The sequence below is a fragment of the Leptonychotes weddellii genome, chromosome 11 (assembly GCF_054177405.1).
Source record: "Leptonychotes weddellii isolate Sample4059 chromosome 11, ASM5417740v2, whole genome shotgun sequence".
In the NCBI taxonomy this organism is placed as follows: domain Eukaryota; kingdom Metazoa; phylum Chordata; class Mammalia; order Carnivora; family Phocidae; genus Leptonychotes; species Leptonychotes weddellii.
The window spans coordinates 91,590,132-91,612,881 of NC_138379.1; the positions used below are offsets into that span (position 1 = coordinate 91,590,132).

At 35.9% G+C, this 22,750-nt stretch overlaps 1 long non-coding RNA gene across 1 annotated transcript in view; it reads right to left on the reverse strand.

Annotated features, from left to right (window-relative positions):
* Positions 1–312: 312 nt before the first annotated feature.
* The window catches only part of LOC145716083 (uncharacterized), a 95,653-nt gene continuing 73,215 nt past the window's right edge, over positions 313–22,750 (reverse strand). Inside the window, exon 2 of the long non-coding RNA XR_014138408.1 lies at positions 313–1,331. This is a non-coding gene — a long non-coding RNA (uncharacterized LOC145716083). The remainder of the gene's footprint in view (positions 1,332–22,750) is intronic.

Consider the following 22,750-nt stretch of genomic DNA (forward strand, 5'->3'; position numbering starts at 1 on the left):
GTCTCAAATAAATAAATAAAAAATCTTTAAAAATAAATAAATAAATAAATATAGAATCCACCACAATCATACATACATGGGATGATAAGGAGACATGTAATCAAAGCTGGAAGTTAAGAAGAGGGGAGAGGTCAGGAAAAACTTTTCCAGAGTTGAAGATAACTGAACTGAGTTTATAAGGAATAGTAAGATGTAGCAGGGTCAAGATGGAAGAAGGGCAGGAAACACAGGGAGTAGAAACCATCTGAGCCAAAGAAGCGGGCGGGGGCGGGGGGTGTCGGAATCATGGCACATTTCAGGCTTTGAAAATAGTCATAGGAAAAAGGTCTTTATTAATAGTAGCATCATTATGATTAATTTTGGTGTTTAAAGGCTGAGGCAAGAGCTGTCTTCATGAGCATGCAATATGTACAGTCACGTTAACCCCACATTTGGTTTAATGCTTTTCTATCATCATCTTGAAATTCTTAATACTTTAAAAAGTCACCTGTGTTTTCATTTTGTGGTGGGCCCCACAAATGCTGTACCACTTATGGTTGGAACTCCAGCAAGTTAGCACGAGCAGGAGTGAGGACTGTGAGAGCTCAGCTTATAACATGGCTTCAGTGACATGATTTAGAATTTGAGTTTTCCTTAAAAAACTAACAGGTCCTAATAAAGATAACTTAATTTAGGCTGTGGGTGAACACAGTCAGTTGTATATTTTGTAACAAAAGCATTGACTGAAGTATAGAGGACAAATTGAATGTGGGCAAGGCTAAAGGTAATGAGGAGGCCACCACAGTGCCTCAGAAAGGAATTATTACCATATGAAATCATGCAGTGACAACAGAAATAAAAAGAGATTAAAAAAAAATTTCCAGAAATATTTAGGAGGTATAATCAAAAGCCTTGGTGACCAGCAGTATAAATGAGAAAAGAGTTAGAAATTATTCTAGACCATGCCATTCACCAAAACAAAATATTCACGAAGAGGCAGATTTGGGGAAAAGATAATGTCCTTTATCTTGTTGTATTCCAGCTGTACTCACAGCACATGAGTGAGACGATCCTGCTTACATGATGTGGTCTCAGAGGCTCCGAATGTTCCAACACCAGTCTCTCCCCACAGGGATGGGTAATGGCAGGTGGCACCATTGATCACCGTCCTTTGGGTTAAAGCACTGGGAAAAGAAGACCTCTGGCGAAATTGCAGATACGTTACCTGACAGTGATCACCATCAACTTCCCATTTCTTATGGAAGTTGATGGGGGGCAACTTGATGTGGGGAGCAGTCATAAGCATGATTTTCTTGTATGATGGGATGGGTAGTTAGAGTTGGAAAAAGAATCTAAAAGAGAAGCAAATGAAAGGTTAATTTGTGTGACAAGGTGGCTCTTCATAGAATACATTTTTGGAGAACATGGTACAAGGACCATTTTAATTGGCTTACTAAATTATCCACTAGACTCATGTTCAATAATACGCAACACAACCAAGAACTTTAATGGCTTTGTCCTTCCTTTAGGAAGCTTGTATCTTAGTTTAGATTTGAACATAAAAACCATAAATATTTGGCTATTCTGAACAGTACACTATGAAGGAACACCAATGAAAAAATCTTTACTGTAGATGGAACTGAATTAGGAATGTGGAAGAGTTAGAGAATTTATAGAGGCATTTTGTTGGTAAAAATGTTTACAATCTATGCATTATGAATCTTATACATACAAACACACCCACATTCACCACAAATCCCCTCCTTCAAGAGACTATCATGGAGAAATCTCCAAGAAAATAGAATACCAAAGAGCAAGATCGAAAAAAAGGTGAGAAAAAATAGAAAAAAATATAAGATCAACTTTACAGTTTCTAAAAGGGAAAATAAGACTTCCAGAAAGATATAACAGCTATCTAAAGGGAGCAAATCATCAAAATAACACATTAAGAGAGATTTCTAAAACAGAAAGGTCAAAGTTTCCAGGTTGAAAGTGCCCTTCAATTGTCTGGCAAAATGGATGAGAAAAGGACACAGCAATATACATCATCATGAAATTTGAGAACACTGTGGACAAAGAGAAGATCCTAAACTCTGAAACATAGAAATATACACGAGAGAGGGTGAGAGAAGGAGGAAGGGGAGGAAGGGGAGGGAGGGAGGGATTATGTCCAAAGTGTCTAGAATTAAAATGCCATCAAATTTATAATGGTAAATGTGGAAGCTACATTAATATGGTTCAGTGCTTTCAAACTTTTGAGGAAAAATTATTTCAACACAGGATTCTATATACAGCCAAAGTAATCGAGGGTTAGGATGGAATAAGGATAGTTTCTGTCATAAAAGCTCTTTACAATTAATCATCCATGCATTTGGGGGGAGCTATATGGGAGTACACAAAGAGGAAGGAAGATATTAGCATTAACACAGGAGAGAAAGAAAGAGAAGCCCTACGAAGATGGTAAAGAGATGTCGCCCAAAGGTAACAGAGTTGCCACAGTTCTAGAAAACAGCCTATCTAGATTGTACTCAGGGAAAGAAGACTCCAGAAGGAATGTTTCAAAGAAAAAGATGAGATGGATACATTATTCAGTACCTTTAAACCTATCAGTGAGATTTATATCAATGGTAGAGAAATTGTGGACAAGTTAGTGCTAAGTATTTAGAAAACACAGCAACTAAGAATCAATCAATTCTTAGCTCCATGAAAAAGAAAAGATTATACAAGAAAATAAATGTACCCTATGTGGTTTAGTTGTCATTAATATTTACATTGTTATAATAATGTACATGCTGAGGAGTTACCACACTAAAACTTACAAGCATATAAACAATCTCGGAAGCATGGAGAAGAGAGGGAAAGTGTAAGTGGACAGAGAAGGAAGCTCGCATAGTGGGAGGCCAGTTAAATATGAATGAAAATAAAAATATAAAGTAAAATGGAAGGATACCAATTTTATATGAGGCAATATGGACATAAATATCCTAAGTAGCAGCCACAACAGTTGAAAACAGTTGCCTCTGGGAAGCAGAAATAAGATTGAGGAGAGGTAAGGAAAATCTGTTTTTTAAAATACTATTAAATTAATGGATACAAATGAAAATTTAAAAATCAGGTGTTGATGGGACAGTTATGGGTGTGGCTTCCCTGTGGAGGGAACAGTATGAACAGAAAAGTGTGATGATAAATGGTATCATTAGTCACAATCATGTGTGACCCAAATAAAGGGCCAGACAGGGAAAATAAGTAGTAAAACACGATGCTGAAAATAGAGGTTGAGACAAGATCCCTGAGACATGTGAACACTGTCTGAAAGAGTTTGGACTTTTACTTACGCCTGTGATGGCCACTTTGTGCTCTGCACCACCCTTCTCCCAGAACTGCCCACTCCCTCCCCAGGGGAAGACTCAAAGAAGCATGTTTCTGCCAGTTAACCCTGTAACCATAGCTGACTACTGAAGGGTGGATTTGCTGACCCTTTTATGGACAAATGATTCTTCTTAAGAATTCAGAATTTTAAATCTGGAAACACAGGGGTAAGAGTTATTGGTAACTGAGTAACATTACTTGCATTATTTAGAGGAAAGCTCTACAAACTCATTAAACTCCCACGGATGCTCTGATTCCTGTTTTCCCTAAGCCTGCTCTGGAGTTTTTGATACAGAAATACTCCATCAATATATTTATTTGGTATTTTAGCTCTCAGAGTCTGTTTCTGTTATTTATGTCTTAACTAATGCATAGGCAACTGAGAACATTCTTGTTTTTCATAATAAAACATAAATATTGAACATAACTGAACAAACTCTTCCTTTCAGTGATAGCAGTTCCTTAGAAGGCTCATAGCCCCTTTAAATGAGCTCCCTATCACCAGAGGTATCCAAGTTGAAACAGGATGACCTCTTGTCAGGAATCCTGGAGAGTGGTTATTCAGAAGAAAATACCTTCAAAGGATCCTCAAGCATCCTTCAGTGTCTGAATAGATCCAGAGCCTCACTCACACCCCTAAAAAAATCAACAACCTGTTGCCATTTTTCCTAAGACTAACCCTGAGCTAAGAATCTCTTCTTCTCATGGTGGGTACAAAGTCCGGTCCTTTCATACTATTCATGGGTCCACTTCTCAGGGACTGTGGTACATCTATATTTCAAAGGTTTAGGGCTTCCCACGTCTGCCTCCCCTTCGAAGAGAAAGAGCTCCACCTAGGGCATTGCCGAGGGGATAGTGACTAAATTTTGTACCAGAATATGCTGGTGCCGTTAGTCATCGACTGTCAGACAAAGTTGGACACTTGACCTAAGTACAGTGAGCCAATTGGCAAGCTGACAAATTATAATCTATACTTTTAAATCCATGGCTTGGTGTGAAAAGGTATACTGAGGCAATCAATTTCCTCTCTAGGAATTATTGCATTGAAAATATTAGAGAGAAGACAAAATTTGTCTAGAGGAATCCCATGAGGAACCTCCAGGCTAGAATGGTCATGGTAAAGCAAAGTTGAAATTTTGAAGAAACAGAATTTTTACAAGTGTAAAAAATGCTTATTGACACAGAGAGGTTCCTAAAGTAGATTCACAGAGTAAAACAAAGAAGCTAAAAGAGGATACTGTAGTAACAGAGAACTGTATAGCCAGTCCCTAGGGCTGCCTTAGTCCCTGTTAATGTTTATTTTCTAGTTCATTGGTATTTGTAGAATAAGTATCCTTTCCTTGACTTAGTGTGAAAATATGTTTGTTCACTGCAAACAAATAAGCCATCAACTTTAAGCAACCAAAGACCTAATTAGGTTTTAATGTAACCTACAGTCATTTGCTTATATTCAGGCAGTGGGCAAGGTTGGTAGTATACTGGGGCAGGGATGATGAATAGTGCTTTGCTTGTTTGGAGTTAAGGATGCATTTAATGGAAAAGTTAACAAAGTTTTTGCATAATAGTAGATTGTTTAAAGCAATTAGGTAAAACAATCAGGGCCAGTTTTCTTAAATCAGCCCATTTCAGGAAAAATAGTCAAGGAGGTGAACTCCTGAACCGATCAAAATAAATGAGAAAATGGGATTGCACTGGACAGAGTAAAAAAATAAATAGTAATGAGGAACATTACAACTGGATTTAAAAAGAAAGGAGCAGTGAATAAATGAAATTAACCAATATCTTAGTTTGGGAATGGGAAAGTCACATTAAAAGTAGAAGTCTGAAGTCTGGATTTGTGTAAATAAAATAAATGTATTCAAATCTATAGTCTTGAATACTTAACATCTGAGTTATATCAGGAATGGACTTGTTTTGGACATTTCATGAATGACTTGCTTCTGGAACCCCAAGAGGCAAAGACCTCAGGCAAGGTCTAGGTATGTTTTAGAAGGGGAGAACAAGAAACATTTGAGAAGAAAGTCTGATGATGTTCAGCCACAGGACTGACTCACTATTTTGCTGATAAGCCACTGAGCTACATTGTTTAGTGTGCATGCAGGAGAGGATAGGATCTGAATGCTTAGGAGGAGCTGTGTAAGGGACCCCAAGACAATATTACCAACCCATCTTTCCACTCTTACTTCCACTGATTCTCTACTCCAGGGTTGTCAGTCTGTGAACTGAAGAATTTCATTGACTGTTCAGTGCTTTTCACTTATTCTTCTTACTGCCTGGCCTTCTCCCTGCTTTCTATCTTTTTCCCCCCAAACCCAACATCAAGTCCCATCTCTTTTAGAATGCCTCTCTGGTCTCCTGTGATAAAATGGAATCTGTCCACTTATAACTTTTTCAGAACTCACTGTTCTTACTTCTCTCTTGAAAACCATATTACTTTTCAAAGCATTTCTTATTTTGTTAGTTTTAAAATTAGGTTGGGTGTTGACTTTTCCTATTTGATTTTTCATACGGTCAGGCTTGTTTTATCTATGTAACATGATTTTAAGTACCCTTTATGTTACAAGGTCCTAAATATAGGACCTAGCCCAATGCCTACTATCAGGTTACTAGTGTTGATTCAGAACCCATGCTATGAAAGAAGGTAGCACACCACCCATTCCATTCCATTCTAACTCCAAGGCTTCTTTCAGTGTGACTCCCAGCCCATTAAGTTCTCAGGTTACAGAAAATGTGCCTAAATCTGTGATCCTGTGGGATATGGTTCAATGTCAGCTTTTGTTATTCATGTAGGCAGTCTTTAGCCTACAGTTTCTGTTTCCGTGGCTTCTAATTTTTCTGTTGAAAGAGAATCAGTACTATCTAGAGTCTAATTCCCTGAAGTAAATGGAGTAGTACTTGCCCTCATTTTGAAAATTTTGTTGCTACTTTCCACTCAATTCTCAAACTTTACATGACAGCATGACTTTCAGAGCTTCAATTCAATTTAACTTAATTTAATTTGATTAAACTTAATGTAACTGCGAGACTGGAAACCACCTCCCCACTTCCATACCAGACTGGGAAAAAGGTCAGTACCAGGTCTGGAACATAATTGGGTCTTTACAAATTACAATTTTAAAGCCATGACACGAACTATTTATAGCTAAGGGATATGTCATTAAAGGGTGTGTGGCTCACGGACTCTTTTTATTTTTTCTAGTATGTTCAACAATCTTTATTTTGGACCAAGATGCCACTGAAGAGAAGGAACTACCACCACCCTGCATAATAATATAAAGGACCAATTGACCAAGTTTAGAAGCTGAGTTGCAGTTATGAAGCAGTTAGAGATACGTATTTTCCCCCTCAGGAGACCATGAAACGGTAGAGTATTGATGATAACCCTTGGGAGGAGGGGTGTGTGTGTATGTGTACCTGTACTTCCGTGTGAGATCAACAGTTTGACTCAGACTTAGAGAAATGTACTACAATAGTTATAATTTACCATCAACTTCCCAGAATATGCCATCCCAGAATGTGCTGCTGTGGCATGTGGATTATTTTCTTTTTTTTTTTTTTTAAGATTTTTTATTTATTTATTTGAGAGAGAGAGAGAGCACAAGAGGGGGGAGGGTCAGAGGGAGAAGCAGACTCCCTGCCGAGCAGGGAGCCTGATGTGGGACTCGATCCCGGGACTCCAGGATCATGACCTGAGCCGAAGGCAGTCGCTTAACCAACTGAGCCACCCAGGCGCCCGCATGTGGATTATTTTAAGCTGAAGACAATAAAGGCCCAGCAGATTTGGAGAGAGCTTTTAACCACCCCCTTAAGTGACTAAAAGAATTTAGATAGGGGGCCTGTATCAGGAAGAAAGCTATTACCAGTGGTAATTTTAACATTTGTTTACCCAATATTTGTTCTCTTTTTCCTGTGAATTGCTTTCCTCCCTGTTGAAGCTCTAGACACCTACCCTCTACTCCTTAGCTCAGGATATATAAGTCTCAATTACCTGACTGTGAGGGAGTCCTATATTTTTATGGGGCTAATATACATACAAAATTTGTTTTTTTCTCCTGTTAATCTATCTTATGTCAGTTGAATCATTAGACCAGCCAAAGAATTTAGAAGGGAGGAGGGAAAAGTTTTCCACCCTTACATGTGGAATTTTATAAAACAGATATCAGAATAAAAGCTAGGAAGGCATTATTTCCTGTCTTGTCATTCCATTTAGTTTCTTCTCCTTTTACCTGCTCATGAAGTTTGATGTAACAGTACAACTTGGTGTGGTAGTGGGTGAAAATGAGATTTAAGGACTGCCCATGGTAACTTCCAGCCCCCAGCGAGCAGAAAGGAGGCCGTGGTGGCCTGTGACACAGTGCAGAGGGTTGGGAGACATGGAGAAGCACCGCAGGGGCTCCACCAACCCTAACCCACCTGCCTTCCTTCAACAACCTTCAATAGTTTGCCAGAGTTGTTTCATCTACTACCCTCCTTTTTGGCTGCAGCAGTTTAAAACAATGTCCAGTCATCATGATTTTTACTCCCAGGGATCTCAACACCTGGAGGTGGCAAGTGACTTCTTACAGCATCATGATGTCATGGTGTCATCTCTACACTTATCAACAATTCTTTAATATCACCTAATGCCCAACTAAACTTCACCCAAGTAGTCCCCAGACTGCCTTTTTTTCAGTTAATTTATTTGCATCATGCTTTTTAAAAGTCAACTTAAAAACCATTTTAATCTGTTTTAGTCTCTTTTAAACCCGTTTTAATCATTTTCCAAAACACTATTGCAATGTTGAAGAAACTGCAGCAGACCCCATATTCTGGATTTGGATAAGTACTTCCCCTGATATCAGTTGACTTGTTTTTGATCTCCTGTGTTTCTCGTTGACTAGAGATAAGATTTAAAGTCTTGATATATGCATATACAGTATACATTATAATATAATGTTCTACTAATTATATATAATATGTACATTATAATATATAATAAATCATATATAACACATAATATAATTATATAATATAATAACACATCTCTGCATTATTTTGCAAGAATGCATCATAGTACTAAGCTCTTCATCCTACCTCACATAAGAACGCACACTATGTTTGATTGTCTTTTGGTCTGCTAAAACTGATCAGTGAATTCAGACAGTGACAGGCTGTTCTCTTCACTGTCAGGTTCCTGAGCATAGGATGACCTGACATACCTTTGCCTGGATTGCCCAGTGCATGCTTGTTGTCTTGCATAATTATTCACAGTACATCTTCCACTCGTAAAGTGTCTCTGTTTGGACAACAAATTACTCATCAACCTCACATTTAATAATTTTATCATCTACTGATGATGATTACCTGTTAGTTACTTCATTAATGGTTGCATAACGATTTTCTAATTCCATCATTCTTTCTGCATTTATTAACTGGGAACACTTCTATATGAAATTCTTTCCTACATCCATAGGACCTATGGGATATCCTGAAATACCATTTACTTCCAGATGGCAAGGTAAATGCTGAGTTCATTCCCTTCAGTTGCCAATTTTCAGAATATTGAATTGGTGCCCAGACAATCTCTAATGGATGTCCAAAATTCAATGAGTTTTGGTTTGTTTTTCTTTTTTTAAGATACAATTATGAATGCACCACTTTTTGTATATTAAATGTGTCTTAATCAATCACAGTTATTATTATTTTTGAAACTCAAATTGTCCCTTCATTGGACAGTGAGAGCCTATTTGAGAGGTCATTTCGACAATACCTCATTTCTCTTCACAGTCCTCTTATTTTCTGGAAAATGCTTTTCCAGGTTTATTTTTCTATATTTCTTCACTTCAACCTAAAATCAAGTATTTCACAGGAGCAGTGATTAAGTGGATAAGGTAGAAGAGAGCTTCAGGCAACCTCTCTCCTGCTTCTCCCAAATATTAGAAGGAAAAAGAAAAAGAAAAAAATTGACTCTTGGGTTAATATCAGCACTCCACTGTGAGAATATATAAAGCTAGAGAGTGTCAACAGAGCTACAAACAAAACAGATATGGTCTGTGTCTTTAAAAAGTTTTGGATTAAAAGGAAAATCAGACTTCTTCCAGTAATTGTAGATGAATTTAGTGTGTTATAAGCTCTCCAGCATTGGAGAACTAGAAAAATTTTACTTAATTCATTTGTATATAAATAGCATACACTAATGTTTTGATTCTCTACTAATTGACTTAACAATCATTTTTCCCTAAACATATGGTTTTGATGTTTCCCTGGCTGAATAACTTGGTAGGGGATTTACAGTCTCTTTAAACAGATGAGAAAATGTATATATTCACTTCCCTTCCTTATGACTTTTCCAACTCCTATAAATATTTACAAAAAAGCTACCAGTTCACATAGAAGATGTCAGAGGTCTCAGTCTACTGAGAGAAATAAACAAGTGTCTTTCATTATCTCGAAAACATTACGATGACAGGAATTTTCACCCACCACACTTCTCCCTCGGAGTCCAAAACCTCAGATGAAAAATCTCAGAAATGACTGCTTTTTAATATTTAGAAAAACAAGAAAATACTTCTTTCTCTAGTAAGTCTTCAGTTCTAATGACCTAGAGCTTTGCAGAAGTCAAGGCTTTTGTAGGAGGGTGGGGAAAATCTGCTAAATAACAAGGAATGGTTTCGGCTTGTTAAGAGTTAAAATATGCTCTACTGTTTGCCACATGACTATCAGAGTCTGCCCTGAACACCCAGCTCAGAAGTGAGTCCTCTTTAAACTCACAGGCATTTAGCTGGCTCTGAGAACTGGTGTGGAGCCTTTGAATAATTGGCAGGGATTAGTACAGAGCTAGCCTGTCTTATCAGGCTTAGGTTTCTAGCTGTTTTATATTCATTTTTTGCTGTCCTTCTTACCATTTTCTCAGCAACATGGACAAAATAATCAATCCAAGTCTTACAGAAAATAAAGGCTAGAGCTCATAATGGAAAAACATGACTGACTGCATGAATCAGTGTATTCCGTTATTCACCCCACGAGACAGAATTTTGCTCATTCAGTTTTTTCCTTGCATTCATTCACTCAGATATCCTGCACCCACTTAAAAAATATTTATGATAACTTTAGTCAATTGCACCAGATGCTATACTTGGCATTCAGAATAAAAAACTTTGTAATACACAATTCCTATCTTTGAGGTACTCATGGACATGTGTGAGACAGGCTCCTAAGTAATTATAACATAACTCAGAGAGAATCAATATTATCAAGTATTGTGGTAGTACTCTGCTTAGGAAGGCTGAGTAAGGCTTTACAGAGCTGGTGCTGTGTGAGCTGGGTGGGAAGAATGAACAGAAGCCACCAGATAAAAAGGGGCTACGTGGTTAGTCAGCAGGTACGGCATATGTCAAATTATTTATGTAACAGGCCATTAAGTATAAATCAGATTTCAAATATTTGAGACTGTGCTCTAATAAGCCTGAACTATATGTCCTAAAAAAAAAAAAATTCATTTAATAGATAACTAAGAGAAAAAAGGAAGAGTATTTTCCTTCTCATATACTGTTTTTGAAACAAGCGACAGGGGACATCTTCATTAAAAAACGTATTGCAATGAGCACTGGGTATTATACCTAAGGGATATATATCCTAAGGGATATACTGGGTCCCAATGAATCATGGAACACTACATCAAAAACTAATGAAGTACTGGGGCACCTGGGTGGCTCAGTCGTTAAGCATCTGCCTTCGGCTCAGGTCATGATCCCAGGGTCCTGGGATCGAGTCCCACATTGGTCTCCCTGCTTAGCGGGAAGCCTGCTTCTCCCTCTCCCACTCCCCCTGCTTGTGTTCCCTCTCTTGCTGTCTCTCTCTCTCTCTCTCAAAAAATAAATAAAAATCTTTATAATAAAAAAAAACTAATGAAGTACTGTATGGTGACTAACATACCATAATAAGAAAAAAATAAATAAAATTAAAAAAAACTAAACTAAGAATTGTAAAGACCATTTTGCAAAAGAAAGAATGAATTAATGCAATTTAGTATTTCTTCCACTAAGCACTTATTTTACATCATAATCCTTGTTTTGCTTTTCCTTGGTAAACCATGAAGGGATTATTTACTACCCCCCACCACCCCCAGTGAAGCGGGCCTTCTTCTCCCTAGTGCACTCCATCTCTTCACCCACACTCACCCCCTGCCTCATAGAGATTCTCTCAACTTTGCCTCAAGTGAGAGAAACAAAGAAAGAAACTCAGATTTCTTTCCCCCTAGCTGTATTTTACAAGCTATCTTGTCTTCCTTGCAAAGAAAATTGAGATATAACTCTACTTTCTCTTACATTTTTTTAAGTTTAAAATTCGCCTGGGTTTTATTGTTAGTCTAGAATAAAAGCTCTGAGTGCTTATAGCTCTAAGATCTTGAAATAGATATATGTAAACTCTTTTAATTTCTTTAATTATAAAATAGAGATTTTATTTTCTTACAAAGCTGGCAAGTCAAGAGTATCTTCATAAAGGTTGTGGCTTCCCTTTCTAACTTTTTATAGAACTTGAAATCTGAATTTAGTCGTTTCTGTAGCAACCAGCATTTTCTGACGAGATGTCTGCAGATTAAAATTTAGGCTAAAAATTGTTTCTTGAAAGCATCTTTATTTATTTATTTTTTTGGCCAGGATGTCATTTAAAATAAATATTTCAGTAGACACAATAACATAATTTAAACATGCATAATTGGTCTTTAAGACACAAACTTGCAATATGGGGACTGTGGTCTTAATTTTAAAAATAGGAGTTCTAAAATTGTTTTGAATAATGACAGCACTATTTAAAAAAAATAGATTTTCAGAATTAGATTTGAATGGGTACTGTCTAATATTTATTTGAAGGATGAAGTTTGAATATTTTTTATATTCCATGAGGGGGAAGAGCCTAACTTTCCTTCAAAGCAGTCATTTATGTTTTTGACATTTATTTACCCTGTGAATTAGGAAATATATATATATAATTAATTACTTTATTAATGCAAAATTCTATAAATAAAGCAAATTTTGGTACAGCAGAGGGCAACATCAGTGAGTGAAAGAATATAAACTATGAAGTTAGCAGCCCTGGAATTTGATCCTGTTTTCCATGCTTATTGAGTTGAGTACCTGTTTCTTCATCTTTTTAAATTGAGGAATATAGCTATTCCTTACAGTGGACACCTCCCTTCCTCCCTTCCTTTCCTGCTTTCCCTAACTTCAACCCCATTCTCATTGTTTGGGATACTTCTTTTTGGCAAGTGCCACAAACTCTCTGACTTTGAGAACCAGACGCTTGATGCACGACCTGGGCTGAGCCAACCAGCTGCCCTCGGGGAAAGCTTTGAATCTTGATCAAATAATTCAAAGGCAAAAATCTGATTACAATTTATTCACAGTGGCATTGTCCTGGGGCAGAATGTACCTACTGCCTAGCCTCTGGTCACTCCCTCTTTGTTCTTCACCATTTCTTCAAACTGAATTTCAGGTCTCCAGTTGTCAGCTTCCAGTACCTTCCTGCAATAGATTCCTGCTCTTCCAAGGCAACCAGGGTCCGTTCCTGTTGCTTACAAGCAAATGCTCTTACTGACACCCCTACAGTGGTAGGCTGAATAATGACTACCCACGGATATGAAGATCCAATCCCTGGGACTTGTAAATATTGACTTACTTGGGAAAAGGGTCTTTGCAGATGAAATTAAGGATTAAGAATTTTGACATAAGGGAACAACAAATGTCCTCATAAAAGAGAGGCAGAGAAAGACACATATAGGGAAGACTCTGTGAAGAGAAAGGCAGCAACTGGAAAAATGGAGCCACATGCCAAGGAACAGTGAAGCTGCAAGAGGTCAGGAATGCAGTCTCCTCGAGAGCCCCTGAAGAAGGTATGGCCCTGCTCCAACACTGAGAGTGGATTTCTGACCTACAGAATTGTGAAACAGAATTTCTGCTGTTTTAAGACTACACTCCTAATTTTGATGTTATGTAACTCTAGACAGACTGACTAGGATCTAAAATCAGAGCCTCTGGGCTTCAAAGACAAAAGTTCTTTTCTCTCTAGATTTGGTCCCTCAACTCCATCGATGATGGAATCTGGAAGTTTGGGAAGAAATAGGTGATTAAATAGAAGCGTTAATCTGAGAAAGCAGGATTGTTGAAATCTGAGACTTTTGATAAACCATGGCAAATTGAGCATGTTTATTTCTTCTCTTTCCCAAAATCTCACTAAAGTGGTAGTAAATAAATTTAAGGACTAATTTAAGGAAAAAATATCAGGTAAGAAGTTATGGAGTACAGAAAGCATGTTTGTGAATGGCAACTATTTTGACAAAGAAAGTAATTTCTCTGACATCAACCATAACAACATCTTTCTAGATATGGCTCCTGAGGCAAGGGAAGTAAAACCAAAAATAAACTATTAGGACTACATCAATATAAAAACCTTCTGCATAGTGAAGGAAACAATCAACCCCCAAAACTAAAAGGCAACCTACGTAATGGGAGAAGATATTTACAAATGACCTATCTGATAAAGGGTTAGTGTCCAATATATATAAAGACCTTATACAACTTAATACCCAAAAATGAATAATCCAATTTAAAAATGGGTGGAAGACATGAACAGACATTTCTCCAAAGATGACAGCAAAATGGCCAATAGACACATGAAAAGATGCTCAATATCACTCATCATCAGGGAAATGTAAATCAACACTACAATGAGCTACCACCTCACATCTGTCGGGATGGCTAAAATCAAAACCACAAGAAACAACAAGTGTTGGCAAGGATGTGAGAAAAAGGAACCTTCGTACACTGTTGGTGGGAATGCAAACTGGGGCAGCCACTCTGGAAAACAGTATGGAGGTTCCTCAGAAAGTTAAAAATAGAAGTACCCTACAATGCAGGAATTGCACTACTTGGTATTTAGCAAAGAATACAAAAACACTAATTCAAAGGAATACATACTCCACTATGTTTATTGCAGCATTATTTATAATATGCAAATTAATTCAGTGTTTTCTCCCCATTATAGTATAGAATCCCTCATTAGTCATTAAAAATTTCTACCTTATTAAGTGTTAATTTACTGTATCTTTATTAGCTCTTTTTTATAGAAAATAAAACAGATTTTAATAAAAGATTTAGAAATGTTTATATGACTCTCATTTTAAAATAATTATCACTAGTCTACATACTCCTTAATAAAAAGAACCCTAGTTTGCTTATTATAAAATCTCCACAGTTGGGCCCTGACCTTCACATGGCAGGAACTCAGTAAATATTGAACAGATAAATAAATACATTTTCAAAGTATTTTTTAAAAATCCTTGAATCTTCAACAACAGTAATTATGCCTTGAATATTCTGAGGCAGTGTATTTCTATTGGAAAGAACATTGAGCTTTGGCTCAGACATAGGTTCCATATGTTTTATCAGCTTCCTCATCTAAAAAAAATCTTTCATATCTTTGGCATTAAATTATACAATATAATAATATAGGTATTATGATTTCATCAATGTTTGTGGTAGATTGGATCATTGGCCCTAAACCACCGTTCCCTATAACTAATCCCTTTGTTATTTAACTTGGAAATTCCTCTTCACAAATGTTCTTTGATATAGGGCTCAGTTATGTGACTTGCTTTGGCTAATGGAATGTAAGCAAACATGGTACAACAGGCAGTTGACACTGGCTTACACACTAAGCATATCCTCTTGTGCATCTGCCATCCTCACTAGAACATCTCCTGGATAGATTGCTGATCCCAGGAGGAGCACGAGCCAATGTGCAGCAATATTTTACTAGTAACCTGTTCTATCCTGTCCAATTAAAAAATCATTCTTGACTGTTGCAACATTTTTCTAGATACATCTCGTCAGCCAAGGGAAACTAAAGCGAAAATAAACTATTGGGATTATACCAAAATAAAAAGCTTTTGCACAGCAAACCATCAACAGAATGAAACGCAACCTACTGAATGAGAGAAGATGTTTGCAAATGATGCATCTGATGAAGGGTTAACATCCAAAATATATGAAGAAAACTCACACAAGCCACACTAAAAAAATCTGATTAAAAAATGGGCAGAGGACCCAAACAGACAATTTTCCAAAAAGTTATACAGATGGCCAGCAGACACATGAAAAGATGCTAATCGCCACGAATCATCAGGGGGATGCAAATCAAAACCAAAATGAGATATCACCCTAAACCTGTCAGAATGCCTAGTATTAAAAAGACAAGAAATAACAAGTGCGGGCAAGGATGGGGAGAAAAAGGAACCCCTGGTGCAGCCACTGTGAAAAAGAGTGTGGAGTTTCCTCAAAAAAATTAAAAATACCAAATGATACAGTAATTCCACTACTAGAACACTAATTTGAAAAGATATATGCACCCCACATTTATTGCAGCATTATTTATAGTAGCCAAGATATAGGAGCAGCCCAAGTGTCCATCAATAGATGAATGGATCAAGAAGAAGTGGTGTGTGTGTGTGTGTATACATATATATATATATAATGAAATATTACTCCATCATAAAAAAGAATGTGATCTTGCCATTTGTGACAACATGGATGAATCTAGAGGTATTATGCTAAGTAAAATAAGACAAAAACAAATACCTTAAGATTTTACTTATATATAGAATCTAAAAAACAAAACAAATGAATAAACAGAAAAAAAAGTAGAAATAGACTCATAAATAAAGAGAACAAACTTATGGCTGCCAGAGGGGATGGGGTAGGGCAGACGGTTAAAATGGTGAAGGTTTGTGGGAGGTTCAGGCTTCTAGTTATGGCATGAATAATTCATGGGGATGGAAGGGACAGCACAGGGAATATAGTTGATGGTACTGTAAGGTGTGTATGGTGACAGCTGGTAGCTCTACTGTGGTGAGCACAGCATGATGTACAGACCTGTCAAATTACTATGTTGTACACCCAAAACTAATGTGGCATGGTGTGTCAACTACAATAAAAAAAAGTCCATTCTCCATTATACAGAGACGGAGAGGGAAAAAAAAAACAAGCTCAGAATGTTTTTACTTATTCTAATCTTTAATAGTATTCTATCTGTCCCAAGTACTAGGTCTTTGTTCATGAAAATTTCAGCAATCCTCTTAAGTTTTGTCACTATGTCCTTGGTTAAAACACCCTTTCTTCCACCTGATGTACAAGCCCTTTGAAAATATGAACATAAATCTCCCACTTCTCTTTCTCATCCAGAACCCAGTTTGAGAATCTCCAACTCCTCCAGATCTATCTTCCCTTTATAGGTTTATGCTCTTCCATGATCTTTGCTATATTTGTTACTCTGTTGTCTTGGACACCTGTTTCATATCCTAGCTAATACATGGTTGACCTGGAAGAGTTTTCAAGTTCAGACTCTTGAGCCATCCATACCCATTGACTCTCGGGGAATGGGATCAGAAAATCTCTTTTTGAAAATTTCTCCTCAAAGGATTCTTGTACAGCAATTTTTTTCCCCTAACAATCTGGCCCAGTTTTCTTTTTCTTGTCTAACTAAACTAAAGAATGACATAATGATCCCTTCCCCCCCCAATATTGCCTTCATTCCCTCTTTACTAACTGGTTCTTTCTTGTTTATCAGAGAAGACACTAGTAAAGTATTTTTCTGTCTCTATTTTTGACAGAAGAGTATTTCTAGTAAATATGTATGAATGCCTAATGTCTTTCATCATTGTTCTAATTACACTGTGAGATGTCTTTATTTTTATTTTTTATTAGAAAAGCCATGCCCATCCGTGTCTCCCCAGTCAGGCATTCTGATATCCTTTTTGGATTATTTATATGTCTATTGTTTCTACTCTCTAATTTATGGGTTTCCTCTCCCACCAAAAAAAAAAAATATATCAGGTCTTTTACCTGTACAAATTCATTCAATCTTTAAAAATATATAATGACATACAGGTGAATGAACCCCACTTTGCAAATGAGGACACTGAGACTCAGACAGATTGGTAGTTACTTGTTCCACAGTGTGCAATTTACAATCAGCAAAGTCTTAAATCAAGACCGGTTTTATTCCAAAAAGACCATCTTTCTACCATGCCACACTGTCTATATGCTAAGTCAAGTTAAATTAAAATTATACTTGCAATCCCTTCTTTGTTTCCAAGACAACTTGTTTGATTTTAAATATATATGAAATAAAGTTTCTCTCCCCATATATATCATGAAAATTTTATTTTATATATACATTTATATATACTATAAAAATTCCCTGATTGCTAAAAAATATATTTAGCATCTTCCAGCTAAAATATAAAAAGCAACAGTTTAAAAAGAGCAGCATGCAAATAAAGGCTGTTAAAATCAAAATCCCCCAAATAAGCTGATATTTTATATATTCCTTGTACCTTTTAGTTACCCACAATTTAATTATTGCCACACAACCTCAGGAGTATATTTGCCAATTTGACGTGGGTGTTATTCGTGTTAACATTCCAGATGAATGGCGAGTGCGCCTCAATGTACAAAAAGGATATCCTTGAAAATTTCAAGTTCCTGCTTTCTTTAGTAGGTTCTCAAGTTCTAACATTTAGAAAATATCACATTCAAACATCAAGGAAATTAGTTATTGACAGGGAAAATGACCTAAATAATGACCAGTTTTCTAAAATTGTGAGGGCCTCTTTTTCTTGGTTTCTTCTTTTTGAAAGAGCAGCAGTGACCCCATTAAAAATATTCATTGCTTAGAAATATGCCAAGCACTCATTGATTTAGTCCAGGCATTATCAGTCTGGTGGGTTATACATTTTCCAAACTATTCATGCATCTAGTTTCTCTTTCTGCCTGATTCTCTCTCCCTTTGGTTCATTATCCACCTCATTAAAATTACCATCAAGGAGAGGACACCTAATTCAATCCGGTCACTTGCTAACTGCTCTTCCAGCCGCTGCATGTGTTGGCAAATTAAAAGCAATGAGCAACAAATAAGGTGTTGTTTTTTGTTTTTTGGCTAACGGGTGTGTTGAGCCTCGCTTCTATTTTCATGTTTTCATTATGAGCTAAGGAGCAGCAAATGCTCTTTGAGTGAACATTGTGTTCAAGGTGGTCCATTAAGAAAAACTGAATTCCCAGATTGCTCTGTCCATAGGGAGCTTGTGATAAAGAATAGAGGAGGCTGGGTTTTATGCACCAGGCAATGAAAAAGGCAAAGGTTTAACAGATGTGCTTATGCATATGTGTTTGAACATGTGCTCTGAATGCAAATAAATACCGTCAGGCTTAATGTACGTGCATAAGGATGGATGTACTGAACAGAATTCCTCTAGTACCAGCAATGTAAATGGAGTGAGATGGCAATCCTGCCAAAGCAAAGATCAGACTAGGAAGATTTAAGGAATAAGAAAAAGGAGATGGTAAACATATTGAAAATTGCACACAGCCAAGTGTTGCTGTGTGATCTTTGGGTCAATGAAGGGAACCCAGCAAAAGTGATGAAAAGCAATACAACCCTTTGGCTGTTTTCACCCTCTCTGCCCACAGCTCCTTATTTTCAGGGGCTTTACACATTTGATGAAGTCTGGGAGCAAAGATAAGCAAATGTAATCACCACGATAGATCACTACTCTTTTTTCTTAAACCAAAAACCTGGTATCTGAAATTAGGAAGGAATCTAGAAATTATCTGGTCCCAAATCCTATAAATTAGAACAATACTTTGGGTGACGAAGAAACTTGCTGAGCCTAGCCTGCCCCCCACCTAGGTTCTCATTTCATGTCACCACCCCCCCTCACCAGAGCACTGAAAACTTCTGCAACTGTGATTGCAGAAAACTTTAGTCATCTTTGAGATATCACCAAAAATGACAGAGGAGCCAGGGACTGAAGACTGGTTGTTTTTTACCAGTGAATCTGATGTTGATCCATGTCTCATGTGTTCTAAAAGTAATGACCCAAGATAATAGGATCAAAGATGAATTCACTAACTGTAATTCAATTCAAACTAACCTTTTCTTCCTCCCAATTTTTATTATGTTAGCAAAGAACCTATCAAAATAAAGACTGCAAGTCCCTGATCAGGTATGTAATTCGCAAATGTTTTCTTTCAGTCTGTGGCTTGGAAGAGCAGGAGTTCTTCATTTTGATGAAATCCAATTTGTCAATTTTTTTTCTACATGGATTGTTCTTTTGTGTTATATTTAAGGAATCTTTCCCTTACCCAGGGTTACAAATATTTCATATTTTCTTCTAGAAGTTTCACAGTTTTAGATTTCATGTTGAGGTCTATAATACACTGTAAGTTGCTAGTATATATACACTTGATTTTTTTCTTGTATGGACTTTATCTTGCAAATGTTGCTAAACTCACTTACTAGTTCCAATAGCTTTTTCTGTAGATTCCATAGAGTATTCTATGTAAACAATCAAGTCATCTATGAATGAACAATTTTATATCATCCCTTTCAATCTGGATGCCTTTTATTATTTTCTTGTCTTACCTTATTGCACCGGTTAGAGCTTCCAGTACAATATTGAAAAGCACTGATGAGAATGGGTATTCATTCCTAATTTTAGGAGGAAGCAGTTAGTCTGACACCAATAAATACAATGTTAGTTTAGGTTATAAAAATTCCCTTCTATTCCATTTATGCTAAATGATTTCTTGATAAATAGATGGCAAATATTAAACCTTGTCAAATACTTTCTCTCATCTATTATGATGACTACAGTTTTTTTTTCTTTTCCAGAAAGATTATGTTATGATAATGAATTAAATTGATTTTTAAATGTTCAATCAACCTTGAATTCTGGAAATAAATCATGCTTTGTTGTCATGTATTATTCTTTCTATACTTTTGGGTTTAAAGAGTTAAAATTTTGCTAAAAATTTTTCTATCTATATTCATCATAGATGTTTTGCTTATTGGAATTTTGTTTAATGTTTTTGTTTTGGGAATCAGGATAATGCTGACCCTATTGAATTAATTTGGAAAAAAATCACATCTCTCCAATTTCTGGGGGAATAATGAGTACAGTTGGTCTTATTTCTTTAAATGTTTGGTAGATTTATCAGTTAAGTACTGGGATTTTCTTTCTGGAAAGTATTAAAATTTAAATTCAGTTTTGTTAGTAGATACAGGACTACTCAGGTTACATAATTCATCTTGAATGAGTTTTGAGAGCTTATGTTTTTCAAGGAGTGTCTATTTCTTCAATTTTTTTTAGTTTATTGATAAAATTTATTCATAATATTCCCTTATCAAACTTTTTAAATATTTGTAGATTCTGTAATGATATTACCTTTATCATTCCTGATACTAGAATTTTTTTCTCATCAGTAAGGCTAAACATTTAATAATTTATAGTGAACTTAAAGAACCAACTTTTGCTTTTTATCAATCTCTGTTTTTATTTTCTATTTCATTTCTATTTCATTTCTATTTCATTGGTCTTCCCTCTGATTTTTCATATTCATTTCTTCTGCTTTTATTGGGGGGGGAGAGAGGAGAATGTTATTTACCCTCCTTTTTCTAGTTTCCTGAGTCAGAATCTGAGTCATTAAGTTGACACTTTACTTTCTAGAACAGATATTTAATGCCATAATTTTCCAAGTTTTGCTTTAGCAAGTCATAAATATTGATAGTGACTTCATTTTCAGTTAAAAACATTTTCAAACTTTCCTATTGATTACTTTGATACAAGTGTTACTTAGAAATGTATACCTATCTAAGTATTTGTTCATTTTTCAGAAATATTTCTGTAATTTTTAAATAATTTAATTTTATTGTGGTAAAATAACATACTTTGTTTGGCTTGAATACCTGTAAATTTATTGATACTTACTTTTTGGGCAAGAATAAGGTCTGTCATGTTAAATATTCCTTGCACTTTTGAAAAAAATATGCTCTAGTTGGATGAAAGAGTCTGTAAGTGTCAGGTCAAGTTGTTTGCTAATGCTGCTCAAGTTTCCTGTATCTTCATTGATTTTTTTTTTCACATTCTAACAAGTGTGAAGTGATAACTCATTATGATTCTGATTTGCATTTGCATAATGATTAATTACACTGATCATATTTTCATGTGTCTGTTCATCTGCATGTTTTCTTTGGAAAAATGCCTATTTGGATCTTCTGACCATTTTTTGATCAGTTTTTTTATGCTTTGAATTATATGAGTTCTTTATACATTTTGAGTGTTACCCGCTTATCAGATGTGATTTTTAATTGTTTTCTCCCATTTGGGGAGTTGTCTTTTCATTCTACTAATGTTTCCTTTGTTGTGCAGAAGCTTTTTAGATTGATGTGATCTCACTAATTTTTGCTTTTGCCACTGGTATCAGAGTCAAAAAAGTCATTGTTAATACCTATTGTCAAGGTTACCACTTGTTTTCTTCCATGAGTTTTATGGTTTCAGGTCTTACATTTAAGTTTTAAATATTTTGAGTTAATTTTTGTGTACAATGTAAGATAGCAGTCCAGTTTAATTCTTTAGGGTGTGCCTGTCCAATGTTCCCAACACCGTTTATTGAGACTGTCCTTTCCCCATTGTATATTCTTATATTAGTTCACCTATGTGCATGGATTTATTTCTGGTCTGTCTATTCTGTTCCACTGATGTATGTGTCTGTATTTATGCCAAAACCACACTTTTTTAATTAATATACTTTTGTAATATAGTTTGAAATCAGGAAACATGATACTTCCAGCTTTGTTGTTCTTTCTCAAGATTGCTTTGGCTATTCATGGTCTTTTATAGTTTCATACAATTGTTAGTACTGTTTTTCTAGTTCTATGAAAAATATCATTAGAATTTTGATAGTGATTGTACTGAATCTGTAGATGGCTTTGGATAGTATAGACACTTTAATAATTTTAATTCTTTCAATCTTTGAGCACAGAATATCTTTCCATTTATTTGTGTTATCTTCAATTTCTTTCATCAATGCCTTGATGTTTCAAGATGCAGGTCTTCTACCTCCTTGATTAAATTGATTGCTAGGTATTTCATTCTTTTTGATGCAATTATAAATAGGACTGCTTTCTCAATTTCTCTGATAGTTCTTTATTAGTGTACAGAAATTGAGTTTTTTTTTATAGAAATGCAATAGGTTTTATGTATTGATTTTGTATCCTAAATGACTAAATTCATTTATTAGTTCTCAGGTTTCTGAGGGATTCTATAGGGTTTTCTATGTATAACATCATGTCATCTGCAAATAGTGACAGTTTTCCTTCTTCATTTCCAATTTGGATATGTTTTATATCTGTTTCTTGCTTAATTGCTCTGGCTAGGACTTACAATACAATGTTGAATACAACTGGTGAGAGTGAGCTCCTTGTCTTGTTTCTGATTTTAAAGGAAAAGTTTTCAGCTTTTCATCTTTGTGTATGATGTTAGCTGTAGGCTTATCATATAAAGCCTTTAGTATGCTGAAGTACATTT